Here is a 7,001-nt window from a genome sequence, read left to right as displayed (position 1 = left end):
AGCAACTACTTCAACACAGATCAACTACTTCAACACAGAGCAACTACAACAGAGCAACTACTTCAACACAGAGTAACTACTTCAACACAGAGCAACTACAACACAGAGCAACTACAACACAGAGCAACTACTTCAACATAGAGCAACTACAACACATAGCAACTACTTCAACACAGAGCAGCTACTTCAACACAGAGCAACTACTTCAACATAGAGCAACTACTTCAACACAGAGCAACTACTTCAACACAGAGTAACTACTTCAACACAGAGTAACTACTTCAACACAGAGTAACTACTTCAACACAGAGTAACTACAATTGTACTTCAACATAGAGCAACTACAACACATAGCAACTACTTCAACACAGAGCAACTACTTCAACATAGAGCAACTACTTCAACACAGAGTAACTACTTCAACACAGAGTAACTACTTCAACACAGAGCAATCCCTTTTACACAAAACAACACATTGTATTTAGACGAACCCCTACACATAGCAACTCTTTCAAGAATCACCATTCCTTGGACCTTGAAACCACTGCAAAGTTGTCAGTTTAATCTTTTAATTCATGTCATATATCAAAACTAAAGCAAAGATAAAGGCAGGTATTGAACAATTTGAATGAAGAATAACAAAAAGATAGACTCAATACGACAGATTATATAGTCAAACAGAATGTCAACCTTTACGCTTTGGCATTCCACAAGGAGAATGCTCAGATCCCTCCATAGCATGCTTGTCAACAACCAATTCAAATTTTGCATGTGCAGCAACGAGCAGAATGCAAATAAATCTTGAACACAAGACAGTGTTGAAAATGATTTTCACGGTTCACCAATTAAATTGTATGCCTATAATTTTGTATCATGACTTGACATTTTGCAAATTGAAATAATTGTACTTTTTAGTGAATATTTATATAGAAAACAATTTGTTTACATGTGACGTGTCTTAAATTAACATTGGAACATATGAAGTTCTCACTAAAAAGAATACAACAGCTTATTTTCAAGAATTTGGAGTTTTCTACTTGAAATTTTAATTTCACGTGTCTTTTTAATGAAGTTTTAATATCTATCAAAGCTTCTGAAAAGTCCTGTAGCAGTATTATTAAGCTTATAAATATCAACCCTATATTTGAAGTTCATGATATTGAGCTACCATGTAACAGCATCACTTCAGAAGTGTGGCTGCTGCAATCTGAGCCTGAGACTGAGATGACAACATGTAAGAGAGGTTATGTAAAGCTGAAAACTATAAACTATTTAAATGTTGTGGGTCACGAAAATTTGTCAAAATTTGTTTTTGAGATAAACATACAGACAGTTTGCTGGCATAAAAAATGGAGTGGTATTTGAAGCAGACACTGGAAAATTACGACCTTTAAGAAATATTCTGCTTGCTACTCATACATGTCAAAGGCTATTTTGTGAAAAAGCAGATGACAAAATGTAATGCTAGAATCAAGCATGGGCATTCATGTAGAGAGTTTTCTGTAAAAAAAACTTGACATATGCTGATGGCACAGTCAAAGACTGGCGAAAAAAAGAGTTGATGTCTGCTCATAGATGTCGCTGTAACTGCCAAAGGGCAGATTTTGATGGCAAGATACTGAGGAAGACATGGACCGCACCGCATGGTAATAATTACTGGTCTGTTATCACACCAACACTGGAGTTTTCTGTGTGGTAAGGGATACTTTTCAATGTTGTAAGGGATTGGAATAAATGTCAGCTTCCATTAGGAAGACAGGTCCCCAGTGTTGAGGAAGGATCTTATCTGACTATTCGACATTTTAAATCTTTCTCTCCCCTTTGTCCATCCTTGTTAACCCTGTTGCAGACGTTCAACAAATGTTCACTTTGATAAAAAAAGCGTTTGGGAAATATTCTGCCCACATTGGCTCCCTTTGGACACAGGAGACCTGCTGACACAGGGATGTTAGATCTATTTCCTGTTACACACATGCCTATGAGATTTGTTTTTATCTATTTGCTAAAAAAGGACGTTTTTCAGTCAGATTTATTCTCAATAGTGAATTGCATTCATAGCATGTAATCTCCATGTTCTGAATATTGACTTCTGTTTTAAAAATCAAGTATGATTGCAAAAACAAATTATCCTTAATTATTTCATTTTAGATCAAAACTGAGTCTTAAATTCTTCTTCCTTTAAGAGATACATATTGAAGATTACCGTCGCTGTGAAGCTAAAAGAAATAGTTTTGTTACAGGTTCTGGGTCCTTAGATGTTGCTGATTTTGGACTTCTACTTCATCAATGGTCATGCCAGGTCACTTTTACCGAAAAAGAATTTATTTGGAGTCCCGAGAATATTAAGTGACCTAAAAGAGGGGGATATCGTAATCCTTTTTTAATTCAGAAGTCATATGATTTGGTTTTCTTTTGGAAACCTGTCTATAAGGAGCACTGTCTATCCATGTAACTACCACTTGTAAACAATTATTCTGTAATATGAGGCATGGCAACTGTGCCTTAATTTAAAGCCTACTTTTTCTCTGTCTTCAGCAGTCTTTGTAGATTTGTTTTGTGTACGAAGGCAATTTATTTTTCTACAGACATCATTTCCACAGTGGAACCACACAGACTATCTCCTGAATAAAGTATTGCCATTATGAAAAATCTTTAGACCACCATATAGAATAGATAGAGCCCTGCCAGTGGATATTGTCTGGAATTAGCCATTTATATAGACACTTGGCTGAACACCTACCTCCAATTACTGTCACCCATAACCTCTGGCTCGGTACTTTATAAACCGTTTGTGTCCAATACACGATTAAACATCTTAGAAATGACCAATTCATTTGTAATCTATAATCATTTGTCTCCTGTAGTACATTTAAAATCTGGCAATAGCCTGAGATAAAAGTACTAAAAGAGATTAGAAGTCTGGGACACAACCATTTAGTGTATAATGTTCCTGGTGCCACAACTTTGTGGTTCTATACACAGTACTTACTATACTGTGGAACAATGATCAGTTTAGATATTGGAAACTGTAAATAAATATATATATATATATATATACATTTTGTATATGGAAGATCTGACTTAATGAAGCAGTTATCTAATACAATACACCTTTGTGACTTCCTAAAACTTTCAGATTTGCTGTGAACTAGCTAGCTGCCAGCTTTTTAAAAACTTGCCTTTGAATATGAATATTTTCTTGAGATAATTAAGCATACAAATTAGTAGAACGAAATTATGAATGGTAGTATTGAGAGGCTGACAAGTTTGTTCAAATGAAAGATGTTGACCTATATTTAAGGTCATTGAAGGATACAATAGGTTAAAATCTTTAAATGACTTCTCAGTAAGTAAGAAGCCCAGGGACCTGATATTGAACATGTAGCATGCTCGGGTGAAGGGCTACCAAGTTTGTTCAAATGAATTACCCTGACCTACATTGCAGGGGTCAAATATGCTAAAAACTCAAAAAATGAGATTATAGGCTCAGACCAATATTAATCTTCAGGCATAGAATGATGGCAGTCTTTGAGAAAAATGTCAATAATTCACATTTGCATGAGGAATTTCTCATTTTTGTATTCCCTTGTGCAAGAGACCAAAAGACCTCATATTTGGCCTTTATCATACTGAGGGGAAGGGCTGCCAAGTTTGTTCAAATAAATGACCTGGACCTACTTTGAAGGTCACAGGGGTCAAATATACTAAAATTTTGAACAACTTCTCAATGATTAAGAAGCCCTGGGACCTGATATTGGACTTGTAGGATGTTGGGATAAAATGCTACCAAGCTTGTACCTATGGATGACTTTTACCTACTTCTGAGGTCACAGAGGTCAAATGCACAAGAAATCTTGAAATGCTCACTTCTTAATACTCTTATGTTTGAATAATATGAAATAATCTTGCAGATGTGCAAAGTTGCAAAACAAACAGTTGACCAATATAGGTCCATTCGGTTTCATGTTTTTTTTTCACAGTGTGCTTTTGCAAAAGCAAGAAACAGAGAAATGAAATGAAATGCCATCAATACATATCAAAAATTAATCTAGGACAAGCAATATGGTTTGACATCTCCAAGAATATCTAGTTTCTGACAAATGAAAATTTAAATGTCAAGCAGATTGGGCTAAGATTTCCTTACCATAAATCAAGTTACACACACAATGTGTTGACAATAGCCTTAGCTTGGGTTTTAATATATCAATAGATTTGAGAAATGTCAGCCATCATCAAACTGGTCCAACTCTGGTATAACTGGGTCAAGGTCAATGATGGATTTACATCATCAACAAACAGGGTCAAGGTCAATGTTGGATCAACACCATCAACAAACTTGGTCAATTAGGTCAATTTTGGATCCACAACATCCATAAACTGAGATAGATTGTCAATGTGGAATCCACATCATCCACAAACGGGGTCATGGTCACTGTCAGTTCCACATCATTTACAAACTGGGTCAAGGTTAATGTCGGATCCACATCATCCACAAACTGAGCCATGGACAATGTCAGTTTCACATCATCCACAAACTGAGCCATGGTCAATGTCAGTTCAACATCATTTACAAACTGGGTCAAGGTTAATGTCGGATCCACATCATCCACAAACTGAGCCATGGACAATGTCAGTTTCACATCATCCACAAACTGAGTCATGGTTAATGTCAGTTCCACATCATTTACAAACTGGGTCAAGGTTAATGTCGGATCCACATCATCCACAAACTGAGCCATGGTCAATGTTGGATCCACATCATCCATAAAGAGGGTCAAGGTCATTGTCAGATCCACATCATTCATAAACTAGCTGGGACAGGTTGTCAATGTCATATCAATATCATCCACAAACTTGGTGGTTGTAAATGTTGGATCCACATCATACACAAACTGGGTAAAATTTTCAATATTGGATCCATATCAGCCACAAACTTGGTCATCATCAATGTAGGATCTACATCATTCACAGGTCATTTTCCTATTTATCAGCAGTTTACAAGGTCAATGACCAGTGTAGAAACAGACCTTGTCAAGGTCATCATCTACCTTATAATTGAGCTAAAAACAAGCACTGCACTTCATGTAGAAATGAGAGTAAATTGATTAATAATCTCAAGTAGATTTTAGGGAATGGATTGATATTTTTGGTAAGTTTTCAAAAATCATCAAAAACCAATGTGACTTAAAAGTATTCTTTTCATTTCAGCAGTTATCATTATGTAATGCTTCTAGAATTTATGCTTAACAAAAATATTTCTTTATCAATTATCAAATCTACTTTATTAAATTAATTCTCTCATTACATTAGCACTGGACATTGATGACTTCAGCATTTCTGTGTGAATCATTGCTTAAGTATGATTTTTAAACTACTTTTTTTTTTTTTTTTTAATTTGACAATTCTTGATTGAAGCAAAAAATTCTTTTCAAACAGAAAATGAATGGGTCCTGGACTAAGGCAGGGAATTGGAGAAATTGTGCAATTTTGCAACTTTGGCAACTTTGACATGATAAATGTTCAAGTTATTGATTTTGAAATTTGAGAAGAAAACATGGTCGATCTTCATTCTTCAATTTCATCCCAGTCAGCATCCTTATTTTTGTTGGATTTCCAATTATGAGCTGTGGATTTGTAAAGTGAAATGGATCATTAATTCTATGCTTAGATGTTTTATAAACAGGAGCCTGAAGTACTCCTACATTATCAGTATTTCCTATCAACCTGATCTATTGGTCTTTGGGGTAAATTTAAGTTTAATCTATCACCATTTTCCACGATCTCTGAGCTAGTACACAAATTAGGTCACATTCCAATCAATTTCCTACATTTGTAGAGATTAATTCGTCTAACTAAGCAGTATACCTCATGTGTTTGAAAAAAAATTAATCCTTTCTAAATTCAAAATAAGAGTACCATATGGATTTAATCATGCAAAAGTAATATCTTATACCATAAAGTAATAACAAATATTGATCTGTATAAATGTACAGTATCTTTATCCAAAAAGAGCTATTAGATTGGGAGATGGAAACAAGGAGTACTAGTCACCTTTGACATGAACTTTTGAGAATTAGATAAAAATGGCACCATGGTGTTGATAATGAGGAATCAATTTGTTTGGAGAAGGTGGACAGAGCTGATAGGTAATAAAAACGGTTCAACTTTCACTCCAGTAAAATTACGACCAGGCTGTAAAATTTGGTGATGGAATTTTTAAAAAGGAGTCTTAATTGGGTGTATGGCAGTGGGAGAATACAGTATATCATTAATTGGGTGTATGGCAGTGGGAGAATACAGTATATCATTAATTGGGTGTATGGCAGTGGGAGAATACAGTATATCATTAATTGGGTGTATGGCAGTGGGAGAACACAGTATATCATTAATTGGGTGTATGGCAGTGGGAGAACACAGTATATCATTAATTGGGGGAAACATTAGGCTAAATTGATGATGTACTTTATTCCAGGGAAGTTCCTTAAAGTTCATTGGCCTGAATGATTAATTATTTACATGTGTTTGACAGGTAAGGAATCTAGTGGCTAGTACAACATGATGTTTATTGAAAAAACAGTTTTTTGTGCAGCTGCTTTAACATATAAGGGAAAGTGATATTATTTGATGAAATGTCATAAATATGTGTATCATTAGTTAAAACAGTGTGACTGCAGTAATACATAATGTGTGCAGAGTAAGTGGTGCACTATACTATGACTAGGTATGACATTTCAGTATGATGGCACTATACACTATAAATGCCTCCATTAGTGACACCATCATCTTTTGCGCAGTGTCTTTATATGACCCTGCACTATTTAGAGGATTATGACTATTAATAACCCTTTAATCTGAAAACATGTGAAGCCTGTTTCCCAACAATTGTAGAGATATAAAAAACCTATATAAATACTTCGACTAATGTGAGGAAAAAAAATCATAATTGAGCATGTTACATAATTTCAATTGAAGTATTAACAAAAAATGTTGTATAAGGGACA

This window comes from Pecten maximus, chromosome 2 (genome assembly GCF_902652985.1).
Source record: "Pecten maximus chromosome 2, xPecMax1.1, whole genome shotgun sequence".
Lineage (NCBI taxonomy): Eukaryota > Metazoa > Mollusca > Bivalvia > Pectinida > Pectinidae > Pecten > Pecten maximus.
Note: the sequence above shows the minus strand (reverse complement) of the source record.